This window comes from Elaeis guineensis, chromosome 4 (genome assembly GCF_000442705.2).
Source record: "Elaeis guineensis isolate ETL-2024a chromosome 4, EG11, whole genome shotgun sequence".
NCBI classification, from domain to species: domain Eukaryota; kingdom Viridiplantae; phylum Streptophyta; class Magnoliopsida; order Arecales; family Arecaceae; genus Elaeis; species Elaeis guineensis.
In genome coordinates this window covers 28,778,402-28,793,611 of record NC_025996.2, presented here as the reverse complement: position 1 = coordinate 28,793,611, position 15,210 = coordinate 28,778,402, and the positions used below count along the sequence as shown (strand labels likewise).

Below are 15,210 nucleotides of genomic sequence, written 5' to 3'. Positions count from 1 at the left end.
CCCTGGCGATAAAGGAGTTCAACAACCACAAGTCGAAGATGGGTATTAGATACTGTGCCGAGTGGCTTTAGGACAAGTGGAAGTTGTTGGGAAATGTATCCCAAAAAGTCAATCATCAAGCTATTGACGGTTGAGCAACCAAGTATTGTAATTAATTTGTTAATAAATAAAATATATTTGATATTTTCATCATAAGCTTTCATCTTCAAATGAACTCCGTTGTTATGATAAAGTCCTTAGGACTATTTAGATTCGATAAAGAGAGGATTTATCGATTACTCCTTAAAACAGTTCACGACCAAATGATAGGCTGTTAATAAGGATGACAGCTTCTATCGAGCATAGGTCGCTGTATGTCATATGGGTTGGTTGTCCTCTCAATCAAAGAGTGTGGAGACACTGGTATGGCATACAGGTGAGATGTACTAGTACATCATCATTGAACGTGACCAACTCCAGAGTATTCTGCTGTCAAGAATATCTCTGATGGGATATAGGTATAAGTGTCCCTTAGACCTGAGATCGCCTCAGTGACTTGCAAGCAACTCACTGTGCTTTGGTACTGGACTAACTGAATTTCTAATTCAGAGACGGAAGGCTTCTGGGCATAGTCAAGTACTTACGAAGTCAGAGTGTGATCGAGATGGGATTGACCACTCCAAGAGTTGGAGAAGAATGAGTCACTGTATTTCAATTTAGCAAAACCTTGGTCAGGGTAATCCATCAGATGGATTTGATATTTTGAAATACAATGTGGACAACCTGATCAGAGTTGACAGTTGAACTATGGGGTGTCCTATGATCATTTTGGTCAAGGGGATGAATTATATGAAAACTATATCCGTATGGGTTTTAAGGATGTTGTTCTACACATTCGACCTATCCGGTCGTCAGGTACCATTGCTAGATGGTCACTTCGATTGGTACAGAAATTTATTTCTGTGCTACCGACTTAGGTTCGGACCTATGAGGTCACACACATTAGAGTTCATGATCCGATCGGATGGTTGATCAACGATTAAGAATCGTCCTAGGGTTAAATAATCAATACGATTGACATTTAACACAGTGCAAGTGTTGCCGGAGGATCGATTAGCAATTCGATTGCTAATTGACTTAATTTAATTAAGCCAATGGGCTAAAATTAAGTCTAATTAAATATGATTTAATTAGATTTAGTTTAGGCTTGATTGGATCAAGTCCAATTGGTTTATTGGATAAGCCAAGTGCAAGGAAAAACTAGTCCTAGTTCAACTAGGATTTGGGTCAATCTAATTTCTAATTTGATTAGAAAATTAAATCAGATTTAAATCTAATTTAATCTGATTAAATTAGGTTCTTAATTGGGTTAAGACCTATTTTAATTAGATTGATCTAATTTTGGTTTGATTTGGTTTGTGAAATCAAATTAAAACAAGTCATAAGATAGAATCCTAGTAAGACTAGGATTCCACCTTGCGCCACATAAGCCTTCCCCACGCCCTCTCTCTCATTCAACATCAATCTCCTCTTATTTTGTGTGACAAAAGTCCTCTCCCAGGTCTCTCTCACGTTCACAAAAGGTTTCCTCTCTTCTTTCTTACATGGAAGGTGGTTTGGATCAAATCAAAGAGGAATAAGTTTGGATTTCAAATTCTATGAGATAGAGTTTTAGAAATCCAAAACTCTTTCAATTTTGCACCAAATTTATCCAATTTTTTTTAAAAATTTTCTTAGCTTTTAGGGTACACATTGTGCACCCTTTACTGATAATCCATGCATGAAAATAAGGAGGAGGTGCTCAAGAGTTGGGCGCCCCTTATCTTGCCATGTTTGGATAAGCCTTGACTAGGTATTTGACCTAGACAAGGACTCTATCATATCTCTCTTATAAAATGAGTTTCTTTATAAAATTTTTGGAGAAGATATAGATTTGAGAGATATTTAGGCCATCCAAAAATCAGAGAGAAAACCTTTGGGTCATGGAGATATAATAGACACAAGATAAGGTGTCTAGAGAGAGAAACGAGAAGAAGAAGAGGGTCTTCTTCTAGGGTTGTTTGTTTTCATATCTTTTCTCCCTCCATCTTGAGTTTTCTGAGAGCATCTCAGATCTGAAACTCCTCCTCCTATTTTTTATTTTTGAAAAAATCCAAATCAAGAAGAAAGAGGCACCTGATCAACTATCAAAGAAGGATCAGCGCAGTACTAGCATACTGTGCTGATTTCCTGAAGCAGGACTTTTGATCAAGATTCGTGGGCTCGTGTGGACGACTCCTAGAGGCCGGACGTGTGTGCGGCTTACAACATCATCCTCAAGCCCGGATCAACGAGGTTAGAACATCTAACTTGCAAGATAATAGATCTGATCTATTGTTTAATACATACATTAGATGTAGTATAGAAACATGTTGATATGATCAACATGTAGTTCATGTTGTATATATATTTTTTAATTTTTGATTTAATGCTATGTAATAATCATGTAATAGGATCTTAGATCTAGGAATTCTCTGATTTTAGAAAATAAATTTTGATTTATTTTAGTCTTCCGCTGTATGATCTTGAAAAAATTTCAAGATCTAACCCTGAAACCCTAGATCTGGTTCCTTCATCTTTCTCATGCATTCAATCTCCTCAGGTGTGCTAGGACACAGCTTCTTGGAGAGATGAATGCCATGTCTAAAAGGTACTAAACCTCTTTTGAAGTTTTTCATGCTAAACCTTTTTAGCACCTCCTCTGTGTACATCTTCTGTGAAAGTCCCAGCATCCTATTTGATCTATCTCTATTGACCTTAATACCCAATATAAAGGATGCCTCTCCTAGATCTTTCATAAAGAACTCCTTAGACAACCATATTTTGACTGAGGTCAATATGAAAATATCATTCCCAATCAGGAGGAAGTCATCTACGTACAGTACGAGGAAGATAACTGCGCTTCCACTGATCTTCTTGAATACACATGATTCATCCTCGTTCTTGATGAAATCAAATATTTTGATCATATCATTGAAACGAGTATTTCAGCTTTGAGATGCTTGCTTAAGTCCATAAATGGATCTTTGCAGCTTGCAGATCTTGTGATTATCATCACTGGATATGAAATCAAGTGGTTGTTCCATATAGATATCTTCCTCAAGATATCCATTTAAGAATGCCATTTTTACATCCATCTGTCATATTTCATAATCAAAATAGGCTGCAACAGCAAGTAATGTACGGATCGATTTTAGCATAGCTACGGACGAAAAGGTATCCTGATAGTCAATGCCTTCACGCTGACTATAACCTTTCGCTACGAGCCTAGCCTTGAATGTCTCCACATTTCCATCTGCACCTATCTTTCTCTTGAAGATCCATTTACATCTAATAGGTACAATACCTTCAGATGGATCTACCAAGGTCCAGACTTGATTTAAGTGCATCGAGTCAATTTCTGATCTCATTGCCTCTAACCATTTCTTGGAGTCGATATATGATATCGCCTCGTCATAGGTCTTGGGGTCAACATCATGAGCCCATTTTCATGAGGAATATTTTCTCTACTTCTTCTTGTATAGTACCTACGTACCTGTCAGGAGGATGAAAAATTCTAGTCGATCTACGAGGTGGAAGAGGTTGTGTTAGGACTGGTTCTAATTGATTGGATATTTCAGGTTCCTTAGCTCGTTGCTCTTGGGAGATATTCTTCTTGAGCTTAATTATTCTTTCGATACCACCATCTTGAATAAATATTTTTCAAGAAAAATAGCATGTCGATTCACAATCATATTGTGGTCTTTCGGAATATAGAAATAGTATCCTAATGACTCTTTAGGATATCCTATGAACCGAGCTCTAAAAGATCTGAACTCTAACTTGTCTGCCTGCTGTCTCTTGACATGAGCCGGACAACCCCAAATTCTGAGATGACTCAGACTTGGCTTCTTACCATGCCATATCTCATACGGTGTGGTAGGAACGATTTTAGAGGGAACCCTATTCAATACATATATTGCTGTCATAAGACAATGTCCCCAAAGAAACTCAGAGAGGTCCGTGAAGCTCATCATGGAATGGACCATATCTAATAGGATCTGGTTCCTCTGTTCTGAAACTCCATTGAGTTGTGGCGTTCCAGGTGGAGTCCATTGAGAGACTATGCCATTGTCCTTAAAATAGTCTAGGAACTTCCGACTAAGGTATTCACCTCCTTGATCTGATTGAAGAACCTTAATGGACTTTCTTGTTTATTTTTCTACTTCATGTCTGAATTCTTTGAACTTTTCAAAGGCTTCAGACTTGTGTTTCATTAGAAACACATACCCGTACCTAGACATATCATCGGTGAAGGTAATGAAGTAGATATAGTTGCCTCTAGCCGGCATATCAAATGAGCCGCACACATCTGTATGTACTAGGACAAGTAGGTCTGTGGTTCTTTTCCTATGTCCTGTAAAAGGAAGCTTGATCATTTTGCCTTGAAGGCATGATTCACAAACTGGATATGACTCGAAAGTCAACAGACTCAATAGTCCGGATTTCTCCAATTTGTTAATCCTGTCTTTCGCTATATGACCTAGCCTTAGGTGCCACAGATATCTATCATTTAGACTATCTCTAGGCCTTTTAATTCTTATGGCATTCATATTTTGCTCGATATTAAATACAGATACATCAATATGTAGCTGATAGAGACCATTAATAAGAAAACTATTTGCAACTTTATTATTTTCATAAAATATGTTACAATGGTTCTTATGAAAGTTAATCACATAGCCTTCTTGTGCTAAACATGAAACAGAAATCAAATTCCTGCTTGCTGCAGGCACATAATAACAATCTCTAAGAATTAAATCTAATCCTAACGATAATCGCAGAGGATATGTTCCCATGGCCACAGCAGCAACTCTTGCTTCATTTCCAATGCGTAGGATCATATCCCCATCTCTCAGCCTCCTGCTCTCCTCAAGATCCTACATAGAAGTGCACAAATGAGCACTAGAATCAGAGTCAAGTACCCAACTGGATGCAGAGGAAACCGTAAGATTAGATTTTATAACGAGCACTCCTCTAGAAGGACCATTCTTCTTATTCTTCAGGATAGCCAGGTACTGAGGACAGTTTCGCTTCCAATGGCCGTCTGAATTGCAGTGAAAATATTTTTCCTTTTCAGCAGCCTTCTTCTTCGGTTCCATCTTCTTCTTCTTTCCATCCACCTTCTGCTTCTTCGCAGACTTCTTCTTCTGTCCAATAGACTTTCTCTTGAAAGAAGTCTACTCCACAGTAAGGACTGAGCCTTTTGAACCCTTCAAAGAAAGCTCAGTCGTAACCAACATGTTCATTAACTCAGCCAAGGTACACTGCATCTTATGTATATGAAAGTTCATGATGAACTGACCGTATGCATCAGACAAAGACTGAAGGATCACATCAATCTGAAAATCTCTGTCTAAGATGACATCGAGCTTCTCAAGCTCCTCAATGTCCTTGATCATTGACAAATAATGATCTTGGACTGACTGTCTATCATGCATTTTAGCCTTAAAAAGCCTTTGGCAGACTTGATACTTGGCTGCGCGACTTTGTTCACCAAACAACTCTTGTAGGTGAGCCAACATTTGGCGGGTAGTCATAATATTCTCATGCTGGTGCTGTAAGTCATCAGACATGGCACCCAACATGTAGTATCTGGCTCTGTTATCGTCATCCGTCTATTTTTCAGAGATGCTCTCTGTTCAGCAGTCGGACGTACTGGCATGGCAGGTGGATCCTGATCCAAGACATGAGTCAGTTTTTCAAAATCTAGAATAATTCTATAGTTTCTTAACCAGTCTTTGAAATTAGGTCCAATCAATCTATGGGTGTCTAGTATTTTGGTCCAAAGATTGGACGCAGACATATTTCTTGTAGAGAGTCCAAAGTTTCTAGTTAGATTTTGTAATCAGACTTAACCAATTTGTTTAGGGGTTTCATTTTTAAACAAATTAGGCTCCCACTATTTTCTCAGATCCCTACACTCCCTAGGTAGAGATGTAAAAATCTCCGTGATTAGTGATTTCTAGTGAGTGGTGCGGTCTCACCGACTGGCTCACCACCTCACCTAACAGTTATTGGTGATGGGTCAACCGATGAGTGGACAACTCTTATCCAATGATTCTCTAATCATGGTACACCCAAAACTTGATCTCTAATTCATGAAGCTCACTGTGCCCGGAATATTGCTCCAATCCTTAGTTAAGTAAGACCCACCATTTGCATGAACTAGATTCTTGATTGGGTCCCTCACTGTATCCGAAATATTGAGCACAACCCATCTTCTAATCCATAGCATCCAATGCCTAATGGACATGGTTGCGTCTTTCCGGTGCAACTGAGCCACTGTAACCAGCCGAGAACAATCAACCCCAGGAAGGGCCCGCACATCCACAATGGTAGAAGACCTTAGACTTAATATTTTCTTAGAGAGATTTGATTTAGGTCTCACTAAACTTGACTTGATATAGTCATAACAATTATGACTAACCTAGTGACATGGGTTAGCTCGAATTGTTAGCCACCTCAAATCAGAACTAGATCGATATATATGGCCAAGTAAGTGAGACCGGTGGGAGAGATATGCTATTAACTTGACAAGAACGCATTCGAGTCGAGTAGCTCCCAATTAAAAATCAGTCGGTCGCATCTGCCCAACTTACCTTAGACAACAAATTGTCGAACCAGAACCAATTGGGTTAGCTCACAATTCAGGCTCTAACCACTGAGCCAAATTAGGTCTTCACTTGTTCGACTTACATATGAATGTGATTCAACCTTGACCTAGACTTAATCCTATTAGATTGGTCAATTATTAGCTTTCATGATCCCACCTAACCAATTTTTGATTCGGTTTGATCAACCGCTAGACCTAATTGAGCTACCCAAGTCCGAACCCAATTTTATGAAAATGACTTAGATCTGAAATTCTCAATTTTAGACTTAATTTAATTTCATAAGCTTAATTCATTAATTAAGTCTTGGGTTCATAAACAAAACATGTAAATAAATTTAGGGTTTCAGGATCTATGATTTTGCAAAAAAGTAAATTTTGATTTCTGATTAAGGATGAATGCGCAGCACCCCTACACGCATAAGAACACCCCATTGAATGGGAGGAGAGGGTCTTAAACCCTACTTTGTTCTTATGACCGGACGGTCATGAGGAACACCTTAATCAGAAATATTAATTTAACTACAAAACTAGTTAGATCTAAGTTACATATCACATATATAATTTCAGATCTAACTTATACATGCTTTGCATATATCTCATGTATTAAAATCTGATCTAATTAGCATGCTTTCAGATCTGATACATCACATGTAACATCTAAAAAATAAGATTTAAATTGAACTATTCAATATAAAATCTATTCTAGACAGTTATTAGAATAATTCTACAACTAGTCTAGGCATGCAACAGATCAATCTTATGTATTAATTAAATTTTTATTTTTATTTTTTGATCTCAATATAATATTTATAATATAAAAAATTAAAAAATAAATTAGATCTAATTTATATTTTAATCACATTAAAATATAAAACTATAAGACTATTCATAGATTAAACTACTCCTAGTCTAGTCATGTATCTCATACATGTTAGATCTACTTAGATTTAATTTTAAATTTTTTTGATTTCAGATCCTATCACATCTGATGTAATATCTAAAATTTATTAATATAAATAAATAAAAAAAAATAGATCTAAATTAGATCTGAAATAGAGCCATCAACCTGGCTCTGATACCAGTTGAAGGAAAAACCAGTTTTTTCTTGTAGGATCTTCCAGATCTAATGAGATCTGGGACAGAATATTTTAAAAAAAATTATCCTATGATATTTTAGATCTAAGATCTATTAGATCTAATTCTTATTATCTGATATTAAATCTAAAATTAAATCTAAAATCATGAGGAATAGAGAAATACCTCTAGGGTAACTAGATTACCCTGTAGATGATCGCAGTAATGCCGAGGTTCTAAAATATCCACGCAGTCGCTGGCCTCTACCGATATCCACTTGAGCAGGATTGGATTGTCTTCTCCTCAGAATCTTTGCTCCAAAAATAGATCTGGATCTAATCTGAAGATCTTCAAAAGATCTTCTGAAGCTGGAGCAGCAGCTTCTCGATAAATCTCTGCAGCCTTCTAATCAAAGAGCCACCACGCCTTGGATAAGCACCAGATGGATGCCCAACCTCTTGGACATGAAGAGGAGAGGGAGAGGAGTAGAGGGGGCATGGAGAAGTGGGAGGATTCAGCCTTTTGCTAGTTATTGAGCAGAGTCTCTAAACCCTAGGCACAAACAGGGTTTAAATAGACCCTGCTGCGCCATGCAGTATCACATCATTCGACCAATCAAAAAATTTAATTAATTCTGAAAAAATTTTGATTGGTGGAGTGATGTCATCTGATCATATCAGATAAGAATCCCCACAATCCCTCCTACTATTGGCGCCAACACTGGATAAGCACAGTGAGATTGGCGCCCCACAGTCCAAGTTAATCAAGGGATCAGAGTCCTCATCTCATGAGACTCTATCCTTATTCACTTGGGGCGCACGCCCAATCTGAATATGGCACCCACTTTGAGGTCCAATTTAGTAGGTGGACACTCCACAAAAAATCTCCAATGACTCTTGCCAAGTGGCCTTTAGTCCAAGGTTCATAGGTCAACGTTTGACCAATGTCCTAAAACGAAAATGACAGGTGACAGGAATTAGCAGGTGTTGTCTTAAATTCATCTTATGAATTAAGATAAGTCCTTTCTGAGCTGGACTGGCTCCAATCAGACTGTGAGAAACCTTCTCAAGATTCTCTGGGTGAGCCAAATCACATTTGGCTCAGTCGAGATAGAAAAGATTACACGAGGAGAAAGTTAGGCTCAATCGTGTGCTAGCATGATTTTCTTGAACCTAATTGGATCTAATCCAAATCAATCGAACTGGACTAGCTCAATTGATGACATCCAGACCTTAACTCTTGTTTGTGTGATCCAATTAGGTTCATTTCCGTATGGTAATGAGACATGCCATGATCTCATCATCGACATCATCGAAACTCCATTCGATGGATCAGAATTCTTCTGATTCAGACAATTAGAATGATCGATCATCAAGATCATTCTAATTGCTTCCAAAATTCATCAGTGACACCTAGTAGTATATGGTGGCAATCCATCAGAAATGAAGACGAACCTCTCGGTGCAGCTACCTGTGTGATTGAGTTCTTCTATCATGAGTCCCAACTGAATTAGGGTTAAGGTGAACTTGTCAAACCCAACATCAGTCATATGAATCAATCGATCGATCCAAGTCCGATGTGAAATCTTAATGAAAAACTCTTTTCCATTATTTCACTCTGTCATGGTCATGGGCTTAAAGACTCAATCTTTCAATCATCATAGGACTACTCCTCTTATCTATCGAGGTTGATAAATCCCATCTTGGTGCAATCTGATTCCTACAATGAATATGCTACAGCCAACATACACTTCAGGATTCTGAATGGCTAGGAGATCGAGTTATGGTGTAGTCAAACTATAACACACTCAAGGTGAACTGTCGATATACCTCAGGTTAAAGAACTAGACACACAGTTGCAGCATCAAGCTAGTCATCGATGAGAAGGTAGACTTCCTTATGACTGCTCGAGGTGGTCACGCTCAGTACTCTCATTCTCAACGAATACATGTACTCTCGCTTCGGTGTCTCCACACCGTAGACTCAAGATACATCTATCCTAAGAAACGATTGTACACCAACCTTCCGGATCGATCACCATCCTCGTGATGATCCTATGGTCAGGAGCTATTTATGAATTAGTTATGTAAATTCATGCCTTAAATTTTCAACTCTTGAAAATATGAATTAACATTCCTACTAACTCAAAGGATGTATCACAGATATAATGTACACAATGTGATAGTAGAATAATCTTTTTATTCATTTATAGTCAAAATTATAAATTTACCCTTATATTTATACAGAATGTATCGGCCAATCTAGCATCTAGGGCACACATCTAACAGATGCCACCAAATCAACCGTCTTATTAGCCTCCTAGAATCATTGGTTTCGTTAAACAGAGATATGGCAGAGGAGTAAATCTAATGTTAAGGCTAAATCCCGCTAAGCCAATCCATAAAAATGAAGAAAACTTCCATAACTTAGATTTGCCCCAAGTACATTCAAACAGACGAATCTCATTTCAAATATAAAATATTAGAATTTAAAAGGCTTAATCACATCAAAAATCCTAGTATTTGGGGGCTTTCGGTTTTCTCTTGAATCTCAATTTAGTCTGATGAAGTCATCGAACTTTCCAAAATTTTTTAATTGATAATTTAGACCCTGACTGTGAATTCCATTTTGATCACCATGACGAAAGATGGTCACAGTCGCATGCCATCTAAAAGTAGCAGGTCTGGACTAACATAGGAAAAAAGGTCTGAAGTTCTCTTTTCACTCTTCTTGCTAGTGTTTTACTTTCCAATGCTATCCATCCTTCCCGTCCAGTGACCGAAGACCGGCAATGGCTGCGAGATGGATAAAGAGAGTGAGAAAGAGAAGAGAAGGACACTCAGAAAGGCGAGGTGGAAAATATTGATGAAGATAGTGAAGAGAGGGAGAAGAAGAAAAGGAGGATAAAGGAGGTCTCATATGAGTGGTCTTTGGTCAACAAGCGGAAACCAATCTGGATGAAAAGGCCTAGAGAGATCATCAAGGAAGAGTACGGTGCTTTACAGGAGTCTAATCAATAACTGGGAGGAGCATTCGGCTATGTAGCACTTCTCTATGGAGGGCTAGCTGGAGTTTAAGGCCATCCTTTTTGTGCCAAAGAGGGCTCCTTTAGGCCTCTTTGACACAAGGAAAAAGCCCAACGGACAACTTTAGGAAATGATTCCTTAGAATTTGCGTTTTGTTAAGGAAGTTGTGGACTTTAAGGACCTTCTCTTAAACATCTCCAAAGAGATGCTCTGATAGAACTAAATCCTTAGGGTCATCCACAAGAATTTGGTCAAGAAGTGTATCAAACTTTTCCTCAAGATTGCTGAAAACAAAGATGGCTATAACAAGTTCGACGAGGCATTCTCCAAGAAACTTAATCTTTGCATACATGAGGACACTTAAAACAAGATAAAGCTTGCAGAGTTGCTGAGGTACCACTCCATCAACAGTGACATCTATTACTTTGTTGGTGAGAGCAAAGAGTGTGTGGAGAACTCTCCATCCTAGAGAGGCTGAAGAAGGGTTATGAGATCCTTTTCATGGTTGATGCAATTGATGGGTATGCTCTTGTCAAATGAAGGATTTTGAAGGCAAGAAATTGGTGTCTGCTATAAAAGAATGATTGAAGCTTGATGGGAGTGAGGATGAGAAGAAGAAAAAAAGGGGCCTTAAGGGGAAACTTGATGGCCTCTGCAAGATGATCAATGAAGTTTGGGGTGACGAGTTGGAAAAGGTGGTGGTGTCGATCGTGGGGTTGACTCTCCTTGCTGTTTGGTCGCGAGTGAACATAGTTGGATCGTATATATGAGGAGAATCATAAAGACACAGACACCGAGGGACTCTAGCTTGGCAGGCTACATGTCCTCTAAGAAAATAATGGAAATCAGCCCTGATGATTCCGTTATGTTGGAGTTAAAAAGCGAGCAGACGTGCATAAGAATGATAAGTCGGTTAAGGACTTTTGTTGCCAAAATGGAGGACTGCTCGTTGCCTGTTGCCAAGCTATATGTCATTGTTGCATATTGCCAAAGGGACATACCACCGCTCTCTCCGGAGCCGTCAAAACGGGCCGGCCCGGCTCGTGGAAGATCAGTTCTTCATAAATCGGGCCCATTAAAACTGGGCCTAAAAAGTTCTTTTGATACACGGGCTATCAAATAGGCAGTCCAGCCCTAGCCCTTATAAATGAAGGGTCTAAATGGACCGATCCTTATAGCTCACTAAAAAATTAAAATAATTATAAAAATTAAAAAAATTAAAAAATTATAATAAATTAAAAAACTCTCAAACATAATACTTCATCGAATGAATAAATAAAATCAATCCCTACATCAAATTTTAAAACACCAAAAGTAAACATGAAAAAACTCCAAAATTTTTGTAATAATATCATAATCTCCATTCTCCATAAAAAAAAATACCACAAACTAATTAAACTCCACAAAATCAAACAAACCAATGGGTAATAAATATTGTTCAAATAACATTGAGTCTAACTATTGAAATTCAGTTCATGTTCTTAAGATTTTTGCTAACATTTCATTAATCAATAATCATCCTCATCTTCGTCAATTATAACATTAGAAACTTGACAATCTTGTTTTGGCAAATTTGCATCAACTTTTATAGTTGAATCATCATCTTCATCTGCAATCCACAAGTAACAAATAACAAAGATCAATAAATAGTTAGAAAAAATCTATTTTGCATCCAACTAAATTCAAATTCTTATCTTAAATTATAAAAAAAGATATTACCATCATGAATAAAGCCATGTAACCAATTGCGGGTGCAAATGAGAGCTTGCACATGATCACCAAGGAGGCAGCATCTATATTTATTTAAAACACGAGCACCAATGCTAAAAGCTGATTCGCTAGCCACTGTAGTGATTGGTATGCCGTATGTTTAGTATATCACAGGCCATTTGAAGAAAGGAGAGAGTAATAATGATCAGATGAGTAGTGGGAAGATGAACAGGGATTAAGACTTGAAAAAAGTGATTTGAGTTATTAGACATTAACGATGGAAGTAATGACTAATGAGGCATAGAAATGAGAAAAATGATATTTTAGAAATAATTGGTTATTTACTGATTACTTTAAGTGGTTAAGTTATTTTAAAATAATTTTTTTTAAAAAAACAGGCTGGCCCGTGGGCTAGACGGGCCAGCCCTTCACGGGCCGAGCTAAAAAGCCCTTTTGTTAAACGGGGTGCTAAAACACTGGCCCAACCCTACTATTTTAAGAGCCTAAACGGGCCGGCCCGTGGGTCAAGACCCGTTTTGACAGCTCTAGCTCTCACAACCATCGGCAGTGTTCATTCATCAGAAATGAGAAATAAGATTAAGATTTGGATAGGAATGGAAATCAAAACCCTCATCAAAAAGAGGCAAAAATGAGAGCAAAAGCTTATCCACGTAAGTCTCTTTATGCTTACGTCACATGATATTATATAATAATTTTATTACAGCAGTCATATAAAATTTATAATTAAAATCTAAATTGAACAAATTTGAAAGTTTGATGTTCTCATTGTATTAAATTAAAATTTATTGAAAATCTATAAATAATTCAAGATTTTTTGTATGATTAATTCATTTTGAATTTGTGAAATTTGATTGCGGCAAATTGGACTCCGATTCGTAAATCTCGCGGGTCTTTATCAGCGGGTGATGTCAGTAGTATTCTTTGGAAATCTGCTTTGGGTTGTTTGAGAGTCCTAACCATCAAGGAATCAATGATAAGAACATGATTCAATAATTGTTCCGAGAGGTGAGCGGAAATATGCATGCAATAACTGATTGATATGATACATGAAGCCGATAGTTCACAGCCATCTCTTCAAGACCTAGATCTCAGATTACTGAGGAAGAGTGCATGAAGTTTCTTGTCAATAAATGTTTTCTGGAAATAAATAGTGTTGTCATACAAGGTTGCTATCACTCCGAAAAGGACGGTAAATGGAAGGGTGGACCCAGCTAAGGCAACCATAAATTCAACATAGGCCATAAATTTTTTTTTTTTATTATTTTGATAACCAACAGGAGTCAAATTTCAAAATGTCATCCGTCTGGCTTGACGGAGTAATTGTTGGGTAGATTAGCCAACGCTGTCTCATGGCCTTAATTTAATAGTTTGCCTTAAGTAGAGTGGTTGGCCGCTGCTTGGAACATCTAGTGGAAATTTTATGTGCCATTTAAAATTAAAGCAAGATCTCAAGCAACAACTTCCTAAAATGGCCATCACATTTAAGCTTTAATCACTAAATGAGTCGAAATAATGCAATCATGGCTATGCATAGGATTTGACGAGTCATCCATCTATTTTGTCACAATCCATGACATAAATTTTCCCTTTCCTACTGTTTTGACTGCCGACTCATAATTAGCCCCATGTTTCAAATAAAACAGATTTAAATCCTTCCTCTGTCGGCTGCCATTTTATGATGGTCCAAGCATGCTGTCCTCCAGAAAAAGAATATCTAATTTTTATATATAACTTATATAATTGCGGGGCCAAGGCATGAGGTCGCCTTATTAGAGGCATGGGATGTAGATATGGCAATGAATGAGAGATCTTGGGACTTTACCATTGGGAAAAATTCAGCTTTGTACAGTGAAATTGACTCAATAATCTAATTACTTGACAAGCCCAACAAAGTAGCAGCTATAAACAAAAATGGTGTAGTCTATTCACTTAGCTATTATAGTACTACATTAATACCAGACAAATTTCTTCCATTGATGAGCTTGGTTTATGCTAGCTTCAGAAGGAAGCACCATTAGCAACCAAGGATGGTAACATTTTCGCTTTCTTGTATTGTATCTCTGTTCATCTCTGACAAGTAACAAGGGGTCTTCCATGGAAGTATCTGAGCAAGGTAGGCATGACTCTGCTGCTACCAACAGTTATATACACATTGCCTACACCAAACACATGTCAGATGCATCACACCTTTGTTTGAGCTGACACATGATGCTGTCTCCTTGCTGTAAAAGCCACCACATGCCACATCTAACTCAAGTGCCATACCAATAATGACATGCAGCAAACCCAAATTAGTGACATATCAAAATTAAAGAAATAGCATTCTATAGTCATAACTATAATTATAAATCAGTATCAATAATTTATATGCATTCCTTAATTAGAAAAATGATTCTTTAAATGGCTAGCATCTTTATTAATAAAGATATATAAGTTTTAGCATTATATTGTTACTATATTTGTGTAATATGTATGATAAACATGTATGTTATATATTAGCCCTCGATGGGGTTATTAGACTCATAAATCACTAGCCCATGCTTCACCTAATAAAAATGTTGGCCTAACTATCTTATAATGAGGGCGGTCATGGACTAGCTTGACAATGTGCAACCCTAATTTCAAAAATAGACTCCAGCGTTGCTGCACCTATAGAAGAAAAGCTACTGTAGCCTACGAAAATTTGGAGGGTGACCAAGCTTGGTTG

At 37.5% G+C, this 15,210-nt stretch overlaps 1 pseudogene; it reads left to right on the top strand.

The window, feature by feature from the left end:
- Nucleotides 1-10,383: 10,383 nt before the first annotated feature.
- LOC105043179 (heat shock protein 82-like) lies at nucleotides 10,384-11,837 on the top strand (annotated as a pseudogene).
- Nucleotides 11,838-15,210: the final 3,373 nt, after the last annotated feature.